The 22,110-nt window shown below is 37.8% G+C and overlaps 1 protein-coding gene across 1 annotated transcript in view; it reads left to right on the top strand.

Annotated features, from left to right (window-relative positions):
- ODAD2 (outer dynein arm docking complex subunit 2) overlaps positions 1-22,110 on the top strand; it is a 204,246-nt gene that overhangs the window by 103,347 nt on the left and 78,789 nt on the right. The window lies entirely within an intron of this gene.

The following is a 22,110-nucleotide window of genomic DNA, read 5'->3' as shown; positions in this document are numbered from 1 at the left end:
TCATTACCGTAGGCCATTTACTTCTGCATTAATAGCAGAGAGGCAGAAGAAAGGTCTGGGGGGTGGGGTGCAGCATTGAGGTGGGGAGAGAGAGAAGGTACTAAGAATAACATTTTTAGACTTCTTATGAATATTAATTTCACATTTAAATTTGTAAATGTGACATCCTTGTTCAATGACCAATGAGGTGACGCACTACCAGAGAATTAGCAACATTCTCACTCTAAGGGAAACTAGAAGGCATAAGGAAATTGCAGCTAATTGAAAAGCTGGTTTAGAAATTCTTGACAAGGCAAAACATGGAATTTTTTATTTAAAAAATAAGATATTTAGTCATCTCACTTGCTCTCAACAAGCATAAATGAAGGGACTGTCATGAAGATAATAGGATTTTTTTATGCAATCTGTTTTACAAAAGATGAATAAGTAGAAAAAACTCAGTGAAGAACTTGACAAGATTCTCCTCAAGAATCAAGCATGTCCCTTGAGACTTTGTAAATTCAATATGAGGATGAGCTTGGGAAAGGAGATTGAAAAATATTTTAGAAAATTTGGTTTGGATTAAGGATTGAAAGAGACCAAAAGGGGGCAGCTAGGTAGTGCAGTAGATAAAGCACTGGCCTTGTATTCAGGAGGACCTGATTTCAAATCCAGCCTTAAACACTTGGCACTTACTAGCTGTGTGACCCTGGGCAACTCACTTAACCCTCATTGCCATGCCAAAAGAAAGAAAAACGAAAGAAAGGAAGGAAGGAAGGAAGGAAGGAAGGAAGGAAGGAAGGAAGGAAGGAAGGAAGAGGCCAAAGGCTAGTAAACTCAGACACCTCAAGTCATGAATACTTTTTTTAAAGAAGAGAGTTAGAAAGCAGTAACTAGAGTAACTAGTATAACTAGTAACTAGAGAAAACAGTAACTAGACCATCAAAGAACATCATAAACAATGAAATAGCCCACTCCCTTAGACAGGAAAATGACTGGCTACGGACATGGAAGTAATTTCTGAGTCATCTGTGTCTGCATGCAGTTGGAGCTTTGACTAGGTGGGACAATGTATGTAATTACAACTACTTCATCCTGACACTAGCTGTGTGACCCTGGGTAAGCCACTTCACTCTGTTTGCCTCAGTTTCCTCATCTGTAAAATTATCTGGAGAAGGAAATGACAAACCACTCCAGCATCTTTGCTAAGAAAACCCTAGATGGGGTCACAGTCATACACCACTGAAAGCAATTGAACAACAGCAACATGGAGGAGCTTGGCAGGAAATGAAATAGTATCACCTGAAAAGCAGTGAAAAGTAGTAGAGGGGAATTTGTACCTAAAACTGGGCAGGAGACTCAGCCGAGACAGATCAGTTTCAACAGGATATTTAGATGAAACAGAAAGGAAGATGAAAAGAGACACAAAATGGAACTGATCTGCTGGTGTTTCCATAACAACCCATCCTCCTCATCAATGAAAGTAAGAGCTGGATCTCTACTATAACACTCAGCACCTGGCAGGCCATGTGAGGAAGAAGAAAGAGGTTGTACTTTAACAAGAACATCCACAATGGTGTGAGAATTACTTGAGACAAAGTAAAATAATTACATCTATCAGCATACAATAAATCTTGCAACTCTTTACATTTTAAATAATTTTTTAAAAGATCTTCCTATTGTTGCAGTCAGTTGTTTTACATGATTTGGCAATGAGTTCACAAGACTTTGTCAGCAATTCATTCATTCTTCATCATGGAACCACATTTTTATCACACTGAATATTAAAGGCATTCTTGATCAACAGTCTGTCTAAGTCTAGACTTAATTGTAGTTTATAGGATTTGAGTGGCATTTATTTACATCAGATAAATTCCCGAGTGTCTGAACCATGATTATCTCCATCTCAAAGATGAATTCTTAAATTTTCTATAACGTGTGGTATAGTGTAAGTTTGTGTAGCAGAATTCCATCTCCATTTTGGGATTTCTTTAATTCTGGAATAATTCTACTTCTCAGTATATCAATACATCAATTTCTCAATGGGCAACAAGACTTCCAGGTTGACTAGAAGTAGAAAAAAAGTCCCCTAAACATTTTTTGGGTTTTTTTGTGGGACAATAAGAGTTAAGTGACTTGTCCAGGGTCACACAGCTAGTAAGTGTCAAGTGTCTGAGGCCGGATATGAACTCAGGTCCTCCTGAATTCAGGGCTGGTGCTTTATCCACTGTGCCACCTAGCTGCCCCAAACATTTTTTTTTTGGTGGGGCAATTGGGGTTAAGTGACTTGCCCAGGGTCACACAGCTAGTAAGTGTTAAGTGTCTGAGGTCAGATTTGAACCCAGGTACTCCTGAATTCAGGGCCGGTGCTCTATCCACTGCGCCATCTAGTTGCCCCCAAACATTTTTTGAGGTGAATATTTGATGATCTTTTGAAGATGCTTAGATTGTCAGTTCCCCTAGATTTAGTTAGGCTCATCTGGACTTTTTCTGATAATAATTTTGGTGTAGTATTGAATGGAAAAGTGAGTCTCTTCAGTTAAATTTACCCTTTTCCAATCACTGGTACTCCAGTATTTGTATTGGTTCACCTGTGACAAGCATTTTTCCCTCCCAGCGATAGTTAGAAATGGCTTTAAAAAGCAAACAAACTGGCCTTCATGATGTTTTCCTAAGTCCAAGGAATCTGTGTTGTATTACAGAGGAGTCACTTCAGTTTCCAGATCCTTTTCAAAGTCTTTGCTTGTTTTTTGCAGATTACCTAGGTCACTACGCAACAATAACTTGCTAGTTGTTGTTTTTCTTTTTTCATCTTAATTTCCTTTGCTTTTTGGTGTAAACAATCCTGCTTCTTTGTAGACTTGTATTATCCATGAAGTACTTGCCTTCCATACCAACAGCTACTTCAGTGTCTTTAAACAATCACTGGGAGGTGCTCTTAAAAAATTCAATGAAGAACCATCTTCACCCCCTTTCCCTGCACTGAGAAAGCAAGAAAAACAAAATCCTGTTACAAACATGTATAACAAGCCAAACAAATTCCTGCATTGGCCATGCCCAGAAAACTGTGTCTCAATCTGAACTCTGAGTCCCATCACATCTCTATGAGCTTGTGGGAAGCATGCTTCATCATGAGTCCTCTGGAGTTATCATTGGCCATTGTGTGGATCAGAATTCCCAGATCTTCCAAAGTTGCTTGTCTTTACATTATTGTTTCTTTATGTAGGCATACCTCAGAGATATTGTGGGTTTGGTTCCAGACCACTGCAATAAAGCAAATACTGCAATAAAGCGAGTCACAGGAATTTTTTTGTTTCTCCATATATATAAAAGTTATGTTTATACTATACTATAGTCTATTAAGTATTCAATAGTATTGTGTCTAAAAAGATGTTAATATCTTACTTTAAAAATACTTTATTGCTAAAACTGCTAATCATTATCTGAGCTTTCAGTGAGTCATAATCTTTTGGCTGGTAGAAGGTCTGGCCTCAATGTTGATGGCTGATGACTGATCAGGGTGGTGGTTGCTGAAGGCTAGACTGGCTGTGGCAATTTCTTTTTTTCCGGGGGAGGCAATGAGAGTTAAGTGACTTGCCCAGGGTCACATGGCTAATAAGTGTCAAGTGTTTGAGGTGGAATTTGAACTCAGGTCCTCCTGAATCCAGGGTCGGTGCTTTATCCACTGCACCACCTAGCTGCCCTGTGGCAATTTCTTAAAATAAGACAACATGAAGTTTGCTGCATTGAGTGACTCTTCCTTTCACTTTAACGTTTAGAGGCCATTGTAGGCTTCTTTTTTTTTTTTTTTTACATATAAGGTATTTTATTTTTTCCGTTACATGTAAAGATAGTTCTCAACTTTTGTTTATACAAGCTTTACAATTTCAGATTTTTCTCCCTCCCTCCCCCCTCCCCTAGACATCAGGTAATCTGATATAGGTTATATCTATATATCTATATACATATAGATGTATATATATATATATACACACACACATATATATACCCATAATAACATCATTGTAGGCTTCTTAATTGGCCTGATTTCAGTATTGTGTCTTAGGGAATAAATAGGAAGGCCTGAAGAGAGGGAGAGAGATAGGGAATGGTCAGTAGGTAGAGCAGACAAAATACACACAACATTTATCAATTAAGTTTGCTGTCTTCTATGGGTGTGGTTTGTGGCATCCCAAAACAATTATACAATAGTAACATCAAAGATCACTGATCACAGATCACCATAATAGATATGATAATAATTTAAAAGTTTGAAATATCGTGGGAATTAACAAAGTGTGACACAGACATGACGTGAGCATGGGCTATTGGGAAAAATGGCACTAATAGACATGCTCAACCAAACGTTCAATTTATAAAAATAAATGCAATATTTACAAAGCATGATAAAATGAAGCACAATAAAATGAGGCATGCCTGTAGATTAAAGTGTGTTCTTTAAGAACTACAAGTTTTGTACTCGTCTTTGGAGTAGTATCCATTCCTTACAACAACAGCATTAAAAATACAACAAAAGAGATCCATTAAATGTGTGTATTACATAAATATATCCATTGTAGTCACAAAAAAATGAAAAGAGTCAAAATGCTTGCTTGCCTCAAGTCATTTGAACACCGATATAGACAAAAACTGTGCTGATATAATTTTGAAGATTCTGAAGTATTGATTTTCAAGATGGCTTAAAGAGGAAAAATGGGAAAAGAATGGTGTGTGTGTGCGTGTGTGTGCGTGTGTGTGCGTGTGTGCGTGTGTGTGTGTGTGCGTGTGTGTGTGTGTGTGTGTGTGTGTGTGTGTAAAATCCTTCTGGGATAGTAAAAAAAGGCATCTAAGAATATATGACTACTTTCTCTAAGTCATAGAACTTTAGAATTGGATGAAACCTCAGAAACTGTCTAGTACTACTCACACCCCAAAGGAATCCCCTCTATACTTGCCCAGTAATCATTTAGCCTCTGTTTGAAGAACTCCAATGAAAGGTAACCACTGCCTCTTTAAGCAGTCAATTTCACTTTTGGGTAGTTCCAATTATTAGGAGAATTATTCCAAAATTGCAACTTTTACTCATAGCTCATAATTCCATCCTCTCAGTCCTCTAATACTTGTGAAACCAGACACTGGTTGATGGGGACCCAGGCTTTGGAGTATGTATGTTCTGCTCTACCTGGTGCCAGCTGACATGAATGTTGGTGAGTTTTGTTTCTTGAAGTGTATGATAACATGTGATAATTCAGGGCATGCACATGTAGTCTGTGACTCTTTCCTGTCTACTTATTGCATGGTGATGAAAAGACTGGATTGTATGTACACACAAAGGCACTAACCATTAAATTGCCCTCTCTTTCTTGGTGGGAATTGAAGGATATGTTGGGTTGCTAGCTTCTCCCCATAGGTCTGCCAGTGGTGGGAAGAGCTTCTCTCATTCGCACTTCAAAGTCCATACCTTGCTTCTTCACTTCTCCATTTTTCTTCTTCCTGATGGCCTCTGTTTGAGTTCCCATGATTTCCTGGTCACTGAGGGGCATAAAAGTCCCCACTCACACTAGGGCAGAGCTCTTTTGACTTTTGGAAATGTCTGAATATAACAAGAATCATTACACTATATCCTGTTGACCAGACAGAGAGGGACATATAGGAGCTAAGTACCATCACATTCTAGTGGCATGGTCGATAAAGCCCTGGGCCTGGAGTCAGGAAAACCTGAATTCAAATCTGGCCTCCAACACCTACTAGCTGTGTGACCCTGGAAAAGTCACCAAATCTCTGTCTGATTCAGGTTCCTCAAATGTAAAATGAGATAATAATATCACCTACCTGTCAGGGTTGTTTTGTTTTGTTTTGTTTTTTTAGTGAGGCATTTGGGGTTAAGTGACTTGCCCAGGGTCACACAGCTAGTAAGTGTTAAGTGTCTGAGGCCGGATTTGAACTCAGGTACTCCTGACTTCAGGGCCGGTGCTCTATCCACTGCGCCATCTAGCTGCCCCTAGGGTTGTTTTGAGGATCAAACAAGCCTGTATTTGTAAAATGCTTAGTAGGTGCTTAATAAAATGCTTGTTCCCTTCCCTTTTCCCATTCCACTTGCCATGTTAGGACCATGTAAACCTTTTGTTAACTATTCGATGACTTACAAGTGTCTCATTTTGTCCCAACATCAAATCAGAATTAAGAGGATGCTAACATCAAGCTCATGTCTAACCAAAGTTTCATATTAAATACCAACAGCTAACTTGAATTAGTGAATATTATGATACTGACTTTCCCTAAGTCGGAAGGAACTTTTTTATTGCAGGAAAATTTGTATTTCCTTCCAATCACTGATCTCAACAGATGTTATTTATTGCATAGTATCCTATTTATTCAGTTTTGTACTTCCTTGGCCATCTCCTTCCATGCTGGGCTGTTAGCCTGTTACTTCCCTATCATTACAGGTCCAGAAAACTTTGAATGCTTCCTATGTGAATTCGACTGTTGTCGCTTGTTTTTTAAAAAACCCACTTTTAGCCAACCCTCAAATTATATTTAAATTTTGTTGATGAATTATTATGATAAGAAAAACAAAAGCTATAATTAAAATATAAAAAATATAACCACCCATTTAAAAAAATATATTTTTCTATGCTGATACAAGTGACAACATCAACTACTACAAAAACACCTACCTCAAAAAGTTGTTGGGGAAAGCTAGATGGCGCAGTGGTTAGAGCACCAGCCCTGGATTCAGGAGGACCTGAGTTCAAATCTGGCCTCAGACACTTGACACTTACTAGCTGTGTGATCCTGGGCAAGTCACTTAACCCCCATTGCCCCACAAAAAAAAAAAGTTGTTGTGAAGATCAAATGAGATACTACATATATGTATGTGTATATATATGTATGTGTATATATATGTATATGTATATATATGTGTATATATATATATATATATAATTTTACAACCTTAAAGTAGTAATTATTTTAGAAGTGGTATGGTGGTAGAGCATGGTAATGGAATACAAAAGATCCAAGTTCAAATCCTGCCTTGTGTGCTTACAAGTTGTGTGACCCTCGGCATATCACTTAAACTTGGTCTGTCTTGGTTTCTTCATCTATAAAATGAGGATGATAATAGTACCCACATCAGGTCTCTTATAAGAATCAAATGAGATAAAAAATACAAAGCACTTTGTGAACTTTTAAGCTTTGTATTTTTTGTTTGCTATTATAAGGGAAAACATCAAATATTTTTCTTTTTTCTTTTCCCCTTCCTTTTACTACAGTGTTGGCCTAATAAGGATGTTTAAGAGCTATAGAATGAAGTAGTTCAATTGAGCTTGTAATATCTACCTGCCTAATTAGCTGAAACCAGTTTCCTTCCATTATAAACACACACACATGGGCAGCTAAGTGGCACAGTGGATAAAGCATTGGCCCTGGATTCAGGAGGACCTGAGTTCAAATCCAGCCTCAGACATTTGCCGTTTACTAGCTGTGTGACCCTGGGCAAGTCACTTAACCCCAATTGCCTCATCAAAAACCCCCCACCCCCCAAAAAAACCAAAAAAATAAACACACACCTGCATGCACACACACACATGTTAACACAGAGTGAACAGAATATCAAACTGACCTAATAGAGGCAGTCATCAACAGTAAGATGAGGCTCCCCTCCCCCAAATAAATTGATTCACCAGTGTTGTGTCTAAGGAGTTTGAACATCCTTGTTTACTTTCTGCTCACTTCTTTTGGCTGCCTGTAGACAAGTGTGTTTCCTTATCTATAACAGGAGGGACTCGGACTAGCCTTCTAAGGTCTCTTTTAGCTCTATATCCATGAACCCATGATGCTAAGTATGTGAAAGGGAGAATGATATGGAAAAGGAAGACTGAACATCGAATCAGGACTGAGCTAGAATGACTGTAATTTGGACTATAAATAACATGGAAACTTATATTTCCATGTTGTATGACTGGGTCCATCCAAGGTAAAATGAAAAACTAGCAATGGCTAGAATAAACTTTAGAAGTCATTGCAACCAACCTCTTGTTTTATGGGTGAGGAAACTGAGGCCAGAAAGACTAAGTGACTTGCCTAGGGATACAGATCTAGAAAGTTGAGGCATCATTTGAACCCAAGTCTTCCTGATTTTAAGTCTAATACTCTATCCATTACACCACACTGCCTTAGAGAATTATTTTTTCTCTCCTTCCTATCCCATTCCTTTTATTGTTCCTTCCCCATTATTACTTCTGTTTTCTCCATCCATCTCTTCCTTTTCCTCCTTCATTATTTGGTCACATGATTCTAACCAGTTCAGCCCTTTGTTATATACAATCTTACATTACTGTCTAATGGATTCATGTGTGTCAATGTAATCTCTTTAGCAAGACTGTAAGCTTCTAGTAAGCAAGGACCATGTCACATACTTATTTTGAATAGGCCAATAGCTCATACCTCAATACTAAGGACTTGAGAAATATCTGTTTTCTTTTTTTGTTTGTTTTGTTTTGTTTTGTTTTGTTTTGCAGGGCAATGAGGGTTAAGTGACTTGCCCAGGATCACACAGCTAGTTGAGTGTCAAGTGTCTGAGGCTGGATTTGAACTCAGGTCCTCCTGAATCCAAGGCCAGCGCTTTATCCACTGCGCCACCTAGCTGCCCCCCTTAATATCTGTTTTCTTGTATAAGAACTGAAAGAGATCATTTGCTCTAGGCTTCTGCCTTCAGGCTAGCTAGTATGCCAACCACCTAGGACAGAGGATGATTCTGCAAGAAGCCAGCCCCCTGTTGACTGGTTTGCATACATGGTACTTTTTTTTACAAGGTATTTCAGACCAAGTGGCTTTGAAACTTTAGTGTTTGGGACTATTTTGAGAAATATTTCAATTCCTTTGTGTTAATGGTAGCAACAGTACTTATGACTAAATCAATCATTACTAATTATAGTTAATAGCACCACAAAAGAAATAAAATATGTGTTCAAAAAAGTTATTGGCTAGTCCAGGGTTTCAGCATTGCATTGTCATACATATTGCTGAGGCCAAGGTGTAATGAATACTTGTCCATGTGGTGTAAATGTGTTGTGGGCATGGAAATTCCCTTTAAACACATGTTATACTCAGCATATTGTTAACGGGGATGTGCCTTAAAACTTTCAGCTCTACTGATTAAAAAACAAGACAAAAATTAGTTCTAGTAGAATAATTGTAAATTTCTTTGCTGGGAAAGATTATCAAAGTTACCTATTGGTTAATGTGCAATAAAGGAAAAGCATTAATATGATGAAATTTCATTTTGGGCAATAAGCTGCTAATCAAAGGGGAGAGCAGCAAGGTACAGGGGAAAGAGTTCTGGATTTAGAGTCAGAGGACCTGAATTCAAATCCTGGACTTGCCAGCTTCTCTGAGTAACCTTGGGAAAGTCATTTAAACCTCTTTGGACCTCTTGTCACATCTATAAAATGAGGGTGGTCGTGGCATTGGATTAGATGACCTAAGGTTTCCTCTAGCTGTAAGTCTGTGATTCATTCTATGCTTAAATGGAAAGACTAACATAGTAATTTGTTTCAGGATATATTTTCAGTTAATTAGTGACAATTGAAATTTGGAATTTGCTTTATGTTTGTATAATGAAGCATTTTAAGGTTTTAGCAATGGCCCAACTTTTTTTTTTTTTTTGGTGAGGCAATTGGGGTTAAGTGACTTGCCCAGAGTCATACAGTTAGTGTTAAGTGTCTGAGGCCGGATTTGAACTCAGGTCCTCCTGAATCCAGGGCCGGTGCTCTACCCACTGCGCCACCTAGTTGCTCCCCAACTTTTCAACAGGAAAACTATAAACATCTATTTATTTCTTCAGACTTTTTCATATTACTTCACATGCTCTTCATTTCCATCAAGCCAGACTACTTCCTGTTCCCTGAATTCCACATGCCATTTCCTATGTCTATGCCTTTGCAGAAATTGTTCCTCATGCTTGGAATGTCTTTCCTCTTCATCTGCATCTTGAAGAATCTTTCCTTCTTCAAGACTCAATTCAGGGGCAACTAGGTGGCACAGTGGATAAAGCACCGGCCCTGGATTAAGGAGGACCTGAGTTCAAATCCAGCCTCTTACACTTGACACTTACTAGCTGTGTGACCCTGGGCAAGTCACTCAACCCCCATTGTCCTGAAACAAAAAGAAAAAACAAAGACTCAATTCAAATGCAGCCATCTCTCTGAAACCTTTGTTGATTCCCCCAGTAGAAAGAGTTCTAGCTACCTGCAACTTTTTGTGGTTTGTTAGTATTTCTTTGCTTCTCTGATGGCTTACCTTTTATTAAACTTACCTAGGTGTGTCTGTTATTCTGCACAAACAGTGCTGCTACACACTTATTTTAGTAGAATTTAAGCTGGAGGGATATGTAGTGTTTATCTTTATATCCCTCATACATAGGTATCTTGCACATAGTAGGTGAATTAAAATGAACATGATAAAGACATTTGAACCTTATTGCAATGAAGAAAACAAAATGGAAAAGTTGCATTTGTTGAATTAATGTCATTGTTCCATTGCTTACAAGGTTAGAAAATGGAAGAGTTAATGCAATTCAGTTTTATTTTTAATAGTGAAAGAATATTTAACAACAAGCAGGAATGATTACTGCTTCAATTAAAAAAGCTACTCAGTATTCTTCAGTCTGCCAAAAATTAGGGAACAGAAGGTCAGGCAGACATGAACCACAACTACAAAAGAGCCTCTGCATATTTTTCTAAGTGGTTTTGTTTCAAAAGCTCCCCATTTTAAAGGTTTTCAGCCTTGGCCTTTAGGAATGTTTCTTCTTTTATTGAGATCTCTAAAAGGGACAGGGACCCTCAGATTTGACCTCTGTGAAGATGAGTTATACAAGGAACTTTATCAACTACAAGTCTGGGTGGAGGACAGCTGCCTTGCAAAAACTGATGGAGACTTGAGTAAGGAAGTGTCATATTTCTCCCATGCTAAATTATCCCAAACATCTTTGTGATCTCTATAGCAACACAGTTGTTAAGCAGGTGTTCAACATTAGTAACCTGAAAAGTGATGAACGTGATAATGATTGAGATTGATTAAAAGGTCAGTTTGTGCATTAAATTCCTTGTCCTTAAGACAGAAGCCATAACTCAAAATCTTCATGAGCAACAGAATTGTCAAAAGTGATGGACACTGATATAAAACACCTTATAATTCAAGGAGCTTAGTTAGAGCTAGAAGAGACCAGAGAGGTCATTTAGTCCAATCTCGTCTACAGATGAAGAAACTCAGGCCAACCAGGGTTAAGTGGCTTGCTCAAAGTCCTAAGATGAGGGCCAAGTGTATGAATCAAGCCACCAATTGCTTTATCCCATTTAAAGTAACCAATAATTCAGTCTAGCCTCGACACCTTTATCAGCTCTATTCATTCAATCAATCAATTAAAAAGCCTGAAACTAAGTCTGAATAACCTAACCACACTAGTTGGGAAGGACTGGAGTGCTTCAAGGCACTGGATAAAATGAAGTGTTCCTATGCAAGAATTGTATTGGGATTGGCCAAAGAGATTTGGATACAACTTGAAGCCACTTCAGATTCCAGTGACTGGCCTATCCGTTGGTAGGAAACAGCTTTAGCACAGCCCTGGAGAAGGAGATGCTGGTAGGGGGGGGGGGCAAAAGGAGGTAGAAGAAAGAGCCTGTCTTCTTTGCTTCCTCTAGAACAGAGGAAGACCTTGCAAATGTCAAAAGGTCAGAAGTTTTGGGTCTTCCTATCTGTGATAGTGGCAGGGTCCCTGGAATAGTGTAGCTAATGGCAGTGCCTGTGTCACGAGCCAAGGATGAAGTAGAGACAACCAGCCTTAGGTCTCAACTAGAGCCCAGTAGAAAGCTATGCCATTTGATATATCATATCAGTACCACTGACCTGGTTCGGATCCTAATCACCTCTGACCTGGAATATTGTATAGCTCTACTGACTAGACTCCCAGATTTCTATCTTTAACCTCTCCAGTCCATTTTTCATGTAGCTGACAAACTAATATTCTTAGACCACAAATCTGACCATGTCCCTACACTGCTCAAAAGTCTTTGATGACTCCCTATTACCCTTAGAATGAAATGCAACTTCTCAATCCCACTTTAATCTACTTTTCTCATCATGTCACTCATCTTCACATAATCTACATTGCAGCCAAACTAGCCACTCTAGCATCTCTGTGCCTTTGCACAGGGCTGTCCTCCAAGCATAGCTGGAATGTTCCATCTATCCTCAACTCTACTTCAAATCCCTGGCTCCCTTCAAGGTTCAGCTCAGACACCACCTCTTACATCCATGAAGCCTTTCCTGATACCCCCAGTTGTATGTCCTTCCCCTCTCTCCTCTCTGAGATCATTTTGTATATATTTATTTTTGTATATTTTTATCTCTATTCCACAATCTCCAAATAGAATGTAAGTTCCAAACTATTTTATTTTCATCTTTGTATCTCTAGCACCTAACATAGTGTTTGTACATTTTTAAAAATGTTGATCTGGGGGCAGCTAGGTGGCACAGTGGATAAAGCACCGGCCCTGGATTCAGGAAGACCTGAGTTCAAATTTGGCCTCAGACACTTGCACTTACTAGCTGTGTGACTCTGGGCAAATCACTTAGCCCCCATTTCCCCGCAAAAAAAAATGTTGATCTGGACATGTGATTTCATAGATCTGATTTGCACATAATAGGGACTTAATAAATGTTTGTTGAATTAAATTGAATCGTCACATCCTAAGTCAAGTGGCAGAACTAGGAATGAAGCTTAAATTTTCTAACTCTCAGAAAGATCTTAAATATCTGCCAGGCTCTATTCTGCTTTCAAGATTCCTTCCTTCCTTCCCTCCTTCCTTCCTTCCTTCTTTCCCTCCTTCCTTTCTTCTCTTTTTCTTTCCTCCCTCCCTCCCTCCCTCCCTTCCTTCCTCTCTCTTTCTTTTTCTATTTGTTGAGAAAATTTTGAATTTCAAAAGTAAGTGAATTAAAAAATGATTCCCCAATTATTTGATGAAGAATTTTAAGTGGCTTAACTATTCTCAGCAATACAACGATCCAAGACAATCCCAAAAGACTAATGATGAAGCATACTATTGACCTCCAAAGAAAGAACTGATATTGATTGAGCACAGACTGAAGTATGCCATTTTTCACTTTCTTTCAATTTTTACTTTTATTCCGGTTTTCTTCTACATAATGACTAATATGGTAATTTTTTACATATTTGCATATGTATAACCTAGATCCAATTGCTTACCTCCTCAGGGAGGGGAGGGAGGGAAAGAGGGATAGAATTTGGAACTCAAAACTTTAAATAAAACTTTTTATTATTATTTTAAAAAGTAGTCCCAAGGAGTAACTTTTAACAGGAAGTCAGTCAGAGAAGTTTTCTTGTTTTCTCAGGAGACAAAGAAAGGCAAGGTTTGTGAGATTCGAACCCATGTTGTGGGCTGTCTGTTGATTATGCACATCAAGCATTGAACATGTGCAGGGCAGGCTAACTGGCCACAGGTGCAGCTGTCTCCACCTAATCAAATAAAACAAAAATCTCCACTCACTGTCTGTTTAAATTCAGCTGCCCAGTGAGCCATGCCCAACTAGGAAGCCAAATGGAAGTTTGAGGTGTGTGTAGGAATTTACATTCAGACCAAGAATATTAAGTCATTGGTATGGTTTGTGAGTTTAAATTTGGCCATATTTGGCTTATAGAATGTGCATCTGCCTAGTAAGAGGGAGTTTGCCAGGGTGAGAGAATCTACCATGTACCTCTTTAGGAAAATAAAATGTCATCTTCTATTTTGGGCTCAACTTTCCTAATATTGAGGTATGTATGCTGGGCGAACTATTCTAATGGTTTAACAATTAAGTAAACCTTATTTAAACTTGCCAGGTCACCTATCCTCAAATTCTAAGAGGTTGAAAGAACAATTACATGGAATAATAATTTATATATTTACCTGATTTTCTTTTTTTCTTTGTTTTTTTTGGGGGGCAGGGCAATGGAGGTTAAGTGACTTGCCCAGGGTCACACAGCTAGTAAGTGTCAAGTGTCTGAGGCCGGATTTGAACTCAGGTACTCCTGAATCCAGGGCCAGTGCTTTATCCACTGCACCACCTAGCTGCCACCTATTTATCTGATTTCCAAATGGTAGCCTTCATTTGAGATGGTCCAAGAAAGAAGAAACTAAAGAAAGACCATGCCTTGAGAGCCCAGCTGGAGTAGGCATTGAGACTCAGCTAACTCTTATACCACCCTCCTCCCCCGCAATGATTCCCTCTACTTTCCTGTCATTGTCCCACTTCACTTTTCCAAACAGTGCCATAGGTGAGGCCTTAAGGCTGGAGTAGTCTGGGCAGTGTCAAACAGAACAGTTGTAAGGAATGGAAATACTTCATATATAGCTATTCCAAGCCTGCATGTTGGGGCACATGGGATCATGTAATACTAAATAACTACTTATTAATTCACTTAATCATCTTATCTTGAAAATGCCCCTCTATCCAACTGATCCATTCAATTATTTAGTTATCCTGTTAATTTCCTTTTGTCTACTTCAATTTCTCATCTCCCCCCCACACACTATATTCTAAGAAAAATCCCTCATTTAAAAAAAATCCTCAAAATCACTTCATGCCCTTCATTGACATTCCTGCTTCAAGCTCATTTCTGATTTGAAACCCTTCTTGAGTCATCTAGCATTCTCAAAGAAACTCACTTTCCCCAACAATGTTGTTGAAAGAAAAGTCAGACTTTCGGGTCATGTTTTCACTGAATGAATCACTCAGGATATGAAATTTGAAAAAAAATTAAATGAGATGGCTCTCTTAGATAGACTATTGGGTGTTATGGATCATGGAATATGTGAGAACTGAATGGAAACCTTAAGAGATTACCTAGTCCAGTAGTTCATGACATAGATAAGGCAACTGAGGACCAGGTGAGTGAAATGATTTGACTGTCCAAGGGAAAAGTTAAAATAAATTAGTAATTTCTTACCTAATAATTTCCTATGAAAAGACTACCCAGAAGAGAGGGCTTTCAATGATGATGATAATCATCATAATCCACATTTATAAGGGCCTTTAAAGATGACTCCAAACTCCAGAAGGTGCACCAACCAAAATTGCTCCCTTCACTTCCTATTCACTCCCCCATAGGCTCCACCTCCAAACCAGCTGCCTTGCTCAAAAGTGGGTCCTTTTCTCTACTCCTCCCCTTGCTTTTTAGCTCTCCTTGATGTTTTGTCTTCCCCCATTAGAATGTAAGCTACTTGAAAGTAGGAGTTGTCATTGTCTTATCTTTATAATGTTATCACTTAGTATAGTGCAGGTCATATAGTATGCACTTAATAAACACTTCATTGTCTCTCTCTATTAGCATAACTAGTAGGTTATTATTAATGTCTGTTGATTCACTGTAGATGTTTTTTGGAGAATGATGTGAATAATCCATAATGAATATGTACAGAACACTGGTGCTCATCAGTACAGATAGAGCCATACAGAGGCCTCTGCATAAAGAGAATGACACCAGAGCTAAGGGATAAAGGGATTGCAGATAATCTTATAAGATGCTTTTGAAACTGTAGAAAAATGTGAAATATTGTCTAAGAAGCCTAAGGGGAAAACCTTCTTATTCTCTTCTTATTCTCCATAAGGATGTTGACCTTTCTGAAATTCCTAGTAAGACAAGAACTGTAGAAACCTCTAACAACATAGGGTTAAAATGTTAATTAATGAGAGCACATCTGGCTTTGGGTCCTGTCTTTGACCCATCCTGCTTGTGTGACCTGGCCTAGTCATTTAATTTCTTAGGGTACTAGGCAACTCTAAAACTTTAAGTTGAAGAGAAGGTGCCTGCATTAGTAGATGTTTCCTCACCCAGAGGTCCTCAAACCGATAAAATTACAGGTCAAGTTCCCATCTCTAACTTGGAAGAAAAAGTCTTTTGAAACAGAAGCTACAGTTGTTAACAAGTCACATTATATAGTATAATACATCACAGTAGAATCATTGACTTAGGTTAAGGTTTTATTTTGGGAATCATCATTATTATTGCAAAAAAAGGAGAACTATTTTCTGTTATATATATTCTGTGAACTAGCTGAGGCTCAAATAACATATGGAAAGCACTTTACAAATCTTAAGGTCCTCTGTAAATGCTGGCTATTATCATCACCATCATTGTTGTTGAAAAAAGAGCTGTTTTCTAACATAACCGTGGACTAAACCATAAGTATGTAGAGTGCCCTTGAAGGAAAGAATTGCCACTTAGCTCAGAGGAAGCTGGTGCCCACCGAACCAGCGTTGAGAAATAAATAACAATGGGAGACCTGACTTTGTTCCCAAGACATGACAGTGTTTTGAGGGAAAATGTCATTGCTCAGAAAATATTAGCATATCTTAATCATCAGAGATTTTAAAATGTGACATATCTAAAGTGAGGAGAATAGGTTAATGCCATAGGCAATTTTCCTGTCACAACAAAAGGGTTTCCTATATCAGGGTAGTAACCTATGATAATTAAAATTCATGGTGTTCCGGAGTCAGCAAAGAAAAACTCACCCAAAATATGTTTCTCTGAGGAAAACAAAAATGGTGGCCAGAACTGAGGAATCTGGTTCAGATGATGATTTATCATGTTTGTGGTCCCCTGCCCCCCTCTCCATCCCAGAAGATAAGCTAATCTACCTGTATCTCAAAATGATGAGGGGGATTAAATTCAACAGTAGCCCCAATGTGCCAGTTCCAAGGGAATGGAATACATCAAGAGGGGCCTGTAACAGCCAGCCCAAAGTATTTTAGATCTTAAGAGTTACTGTTATGTAAAAAACAATAACCAAACATCTAGAAATCTAGAAATCCTGGATGAGTATCAAGTCAGTGGTTAGATAAATCTATGATGTACCAGGTAAAACCAGAGAAACACAATTCACTAAGAGCATATGTGCAATCCATGAAAATATGTTGCATTCAGTTTTTTGTACATTGTTACTACTGAGGTGTGGTTTTGCCATTTAACAAATGTTGATGTATAAGCTATTTTGTAATGCTTTTCATATACTGCTTAACAATCTTTGTTTATATAGTATTAATATGTGTGAGTTGTTACTTATATATGGTATGATACTCTCTGTCTCTGTCTCTTTCTTTCTCTCTCTCTCATTATGAATTGTTAGGAATTGCCTTCCACTTACACCACATATCTTATATGCAGTTTGTAGCAAGGTTTTTGCATGTTGTCTCCCCCCATTACAATATAACCTCATTGTGGGCAGGGACCTTGTTTTTGCCTTTATAGCCCCAGTGCTTAAAATGCTTGTTAACTGACTGACAACAGTTCTGTGGAAGTGTCCATCTTACAGATGAGGAAACTGAGGCTTAAAGAGGCCAAGTGACTTATTTAAGGCCACATAGCTAAGCAAGCATCTGAGGCAAGTTTTGAACTCGGGTCTTTCTGACTCCAAGTCTAGCCCATTATCCATTACCCTAATGGAAACTTTGATAGTATGACATGGTTCTAGGCAGTTTGTTGCAGTGCAGTGAAGACTATAGGGTTCATACAGATAATGCCTTAAAGCAGGAGTTCTTAACCTTTTTTGTTTCATGGAAGTCTAGTCAAGACTATGAACTCCTCAGTGTATACACACACACACACACACACACACACACACACACGTATTTTTGCAGGGCAGTGAGGGTTAAGTGACTCGCCCAGGGTCACACAGCTAGTAAGTGTCAAGTATTTGAACTCAGGTCCTCTTGAAACCAGGGCTGGTGATTTATCCACCAGAATATTTATTAAAAATTCATAATTGTAGGAAATGCTAAAGTTCAGTTAGAGGTTAGTGAAAATAAAGATGTAATTTTTTCCCATTGAAGTTTATGGATCTCTTGAAATCCATTCATAGGTTCCTGGTCCATGGAGCCCAAGTTAAAAACCCTTTCCTTAAAGAAAGATGTCAACCAGCGAGACTAATGCAGAAATACATTTAATATGATTGTACATATATAACCTATAGCAGATTACTTGCTGTCGTGGGGAGGGGAGAGGAAGGGGAGGGAGGGAGAAAAAAATTGAAACTAGAAATCTTATAAAAACAAATGTTGAAAACTATCTCTACATGTAACTAGAAAATAATAAAATACTTTCATAATTAAAAAACAAAAGAAAGATGTGAACAAAGCTGTGGACCTTGACATTCTCTTTGCACATATTAGAAGTGCAAAGTCTACTGGTAATTGGGTTGGAGCAAGTTGGATTCAACATGAAAAAAGTTCTGTCATAGGAATTTGTCCATGATCACCGATACTAATCATTATAAAGTTGCAAAAAGTGCCACAATGGCAAGTGTCCTACATAAATTTATAAAGTTGCACAATTAAATATTTTTGTCATTTATTAAATGCAGCTTTGAGAAAATGTTTTTCTTTCCTCTGATTCAAATCTAATGGTATATTGAACCCAATAAATGTCTCATTTGTCTATACAACAAACATTTCTGAATTGTCTTTTGGTGAATACAAAGATGTAAAATACATAATAGAAAGCAACTCGGCTCTGGAGTTAGAGACCTGGATTCAAATCTACCTCAGATCTCCCTGTATGGGGGCAGCTAGGTGGTGCAGTGGATAAAGCACCGGCCCTGGATTCAGGAGGACCTGAGTTCAAATCCACCCTCAGACACTGGACACTTACTAGCTGTGTGACCCTGGACAAGTCACTTAACCCTCATTGCCCCGCCCTCAATATTTACCTTTGTAACCTTGGGCAAACAACTTAACTTATCTGGGCCATGCTTTCCTCATTTGTAAAATGAGGGATCTAGACTAGGTGATCTCTAAGATCCCTTCTATCTTTCAGGATCTATGAACACATGTTCTAATTCAATATTTTACCCACTATGGAAATGAATATGTTAACCTCAATGATGAAGTTATGCAAATTGATTTCTCAAGGCTAAAATAGTTTAATTTTAGAAATCATATTGTTTTGAGTTTTCAAACTTCTGAAAGGGAGGTACAATTTGTAGCTCTCACTGAAGGATATTAAAGTCCTAATTCCTTATTGATAATGTAAGTTTATTTGTTCAGCCTTACCATCACATTTTTAGGCAAAGGCAATCTGCACTGATAAATTTAGTTTGACAACTTAAGCTTTTTAAGATGCTCTAAATGTAAAATGCTATTGATGTCTTGTGGAGATATGGTCATCTATAATAACAGAGTATTTTCAAGCATAAACGCAATTTGTTTTTTGGTTTAAAGAAGTTGTTAGTGTGATACGTCAAATAAGGAAAATATTGTTCACTTTGGAAAGAATTTTAAAAGGATAGTTCCAATTTTTAAAAAAGTAATGCTTGGAAACAAAAAAAAAACAAAAAAGGGGGCAGCTAGGTGGCGCAGTGGATAAAGCACTGGCCCTGGATTCAGGAAGACCTGAGTTCAAATCCAGCCTCAGACAATTGACACTTACTAGCTTTGTGACCCTGGGCAAGTCACTTAACCCTCATTGCCTGGCCAAGAAAAAAATAAAAAGTAATTCTTGGGTAAATTCTTTTATCACAGTTCAAAGTTACACAACTTTTTTTTTTTTAAAAAGAGGAAATATCTACAGAATATAAAGTATTACATAGTAATAGGGCTGGATTTACATCGACAAGTTTGACTTATGAATTCTAAATACTGTTTAGACCTATTTAGACTGAATTATTTCTAGAATATCCTGAGTACAGAGTGTGGGGCTTCAGCTGATGAAAAGATAAATATAAGGCATCAGTATGATATAATTGCTTTTTTAAAAAACCCTAATGTAATTCTAAATTGCATTAATAAAAACATAGTATCTAAATCATGGGACGTGTACTAGTCCTAATTGCTGTACTCTGTCCTAGACAGATTACATCTGGAGTGATATGGAGTGACAGATACATATGGAGTGATAAAACAGTCTTTGACAAATTAGAGAATAAAACCAAAAGGATGGGGAAGGGCCTGATAACTTTCTTATATGAGAAGAGATCAGATAGTTGTCTTCAAATATTAGGCTGTCCCATAAAAGATGGAATAAATTATTCTGTTTTGTTTACAGAAGGCAAAACTATAAGTTACAAAGGGGCTGGTTTTTGTTCCACATTATATGGAATTTCTAAGAACCAGAAATATCAAAAGAGCTTCTTGTGAAGTAGTGAGCCTCCTCACCCAAGTCAAGTCTACATCATTCATCAAATAATAAAGATATCTTTTGGACAGTCGAAAGGTTGAATTTCCATGAATCTATGACCTTTCAGATCTCTTCTGATTTTTAGATTTTTTTTGATTCTATGGTCATAGGAACATATATTTAGAGCTGGAAGAAAACTTAGGTGCCACATTATCCAACTTCTTTTTTTGTGGCCGAGAAAAAGGTTAAATGATTTCCTAAGGTCACAAAGCTATTAAAAGGCAGAGACAAATTTGAAACCCATTCCCCTGACTTTAAATCCAACCATCTTTCCACCAAATACAATAGAGATAGTATTTTTTTAATTACATGGAATAAAAAAAATCACATGGAATAGAGGTGACCCAGTGGATAAAGCACTGGCCCTGGATTCAGGAGGACTTGAATTCAAATCTGGCCTCAGACACTTGACACTTAGTAGCTGTGTGACCCTGGGAAAGTCACTTAACCCTCATTGCCCTGCCTCCCCAAAATCACATGAAATAAATCTATGAACATACTGAGCTTCATTTATTCCAAAATAATTGCAGTTTATTTTATAGTAAACATATATTTCATGTTTATAAGCATAAAAATAAACTTGAGGTCTCCAATCAAACATTTCAGAAAAGGCCTACATGCTTTAAAGTGGGCAGTACTCCCTTGAAGGAGAGTTTTTTCATGATCCCCATTTGGGGTTTTCTTGGCAAAGATACTGAAGTGGTTTGCCATTTCCTTCTCTACCTAATTTTACAGGTGGGGAAACTGAGGCAAGCAGGTTTAAGTGCCTTGCCCAGGGTTGACACAGATAGTAAGTATCTGAGGGAAGACTTGAATTTGACTCTAGGCCCAGTGCCTAAATCCCATAATTTTTCAAGTGTTTTATATCTTCCACTTATTCTGATAGTTGGAGTGTTCATTATTCAACACCCTCAAACATGTCATTGCAGGGACAGGGCTTCTATGTGCGTACCTGATCTAGTATAAATGTTCTTTGCACTTTTGTTTTCTCTAGTAATAGTTCTACTTCTGTATGTGGCTCATTGGGGACCATAATAGAGTCCAAATATAATGGTTCCACTGTCGTTGATGGGGAAGAGAGTTTGTCACAGGAATCTTGACAGATGTTTTCAAGTTTTCATCAGTTCATTGTCTTCCTGCCAGAATTATTCTTAAATGTCCCCAGAATAATCTAGTTTAGTTGGTCCATTTGCCTAGCTTTCTGCCAATTGGTTTTTCCCTTCACTGCTTCTTACTGTTTTATGAGGCACTATTGCTTATAATCTTCCACTATTCTCCTCTGTAAGATTTTGTAAAAGAGTTTATATTCCAAACCAATGTTGCCCTTGGCTGCTAGATCTCTCCCCTTGGCCAGAAGATCAAGTGTTTTCTTGCTGAGGTGGTTTCTGGTTTCTTTTGGTTTCCTCATTGTGGCTATTGATTTAAATTGATTAAGCTTCTTTAGGAAATGTTGAGTCTTCGTTGATATTCTTTTATCCATTTCTCATTTTGGGCAATGACTGGTTTAGGTCATATTGGAGTTGCTTAAATTGTATTCCATATGTTCTTTTTGATTCTTTCTTCTAATTAATTATTGATTTTTATTCCCCTTCTGCAACTTGGTGATCTGACAATACAAAGATTGCTGATTTGTAAATAAGTTCCACATTGGCAACCAGTCAATTTTATCTTTTATGATGTGGTTTTATGCTGAGGGTATTCAGTTTTCCAGTCTCTTCTTGAAGAAGTATCCCTGATAAATATGCCTAAAAAGGTATTAAATTGTGCACACCCTTTGACCCAGTGATTACCATACTAAGTCTATTCCCCAAAGAAATCAAAGAAAGAAGAAAAGAACACATACATATAAATATATTTATAGCAGTTCTTTTAGTGGTTAAAAAAAGAATTGGAAATAG

Source organism: Dromiciops gliroides, chromosome 5, assembly GCF_019393635.1.
Source record: "Dromiciops gliroides isolate mDroGli1 chromosome 5, mDroGli1.pri, whole genome shotgun sequence".
NCBI classification, from domain to species: domain Eukaryota; kingdom Metazoa; phylum Chordata; class Mammalia; order Microbiotheria; family Microbiotheriidae; genus Dromiciops; species Dromiciops gliroides.
The sequence above is the reverse complement of the archived record's forward strand: the minus strand, read 5'-3'. Positions and strand labels throughout refer to the sequence as shown.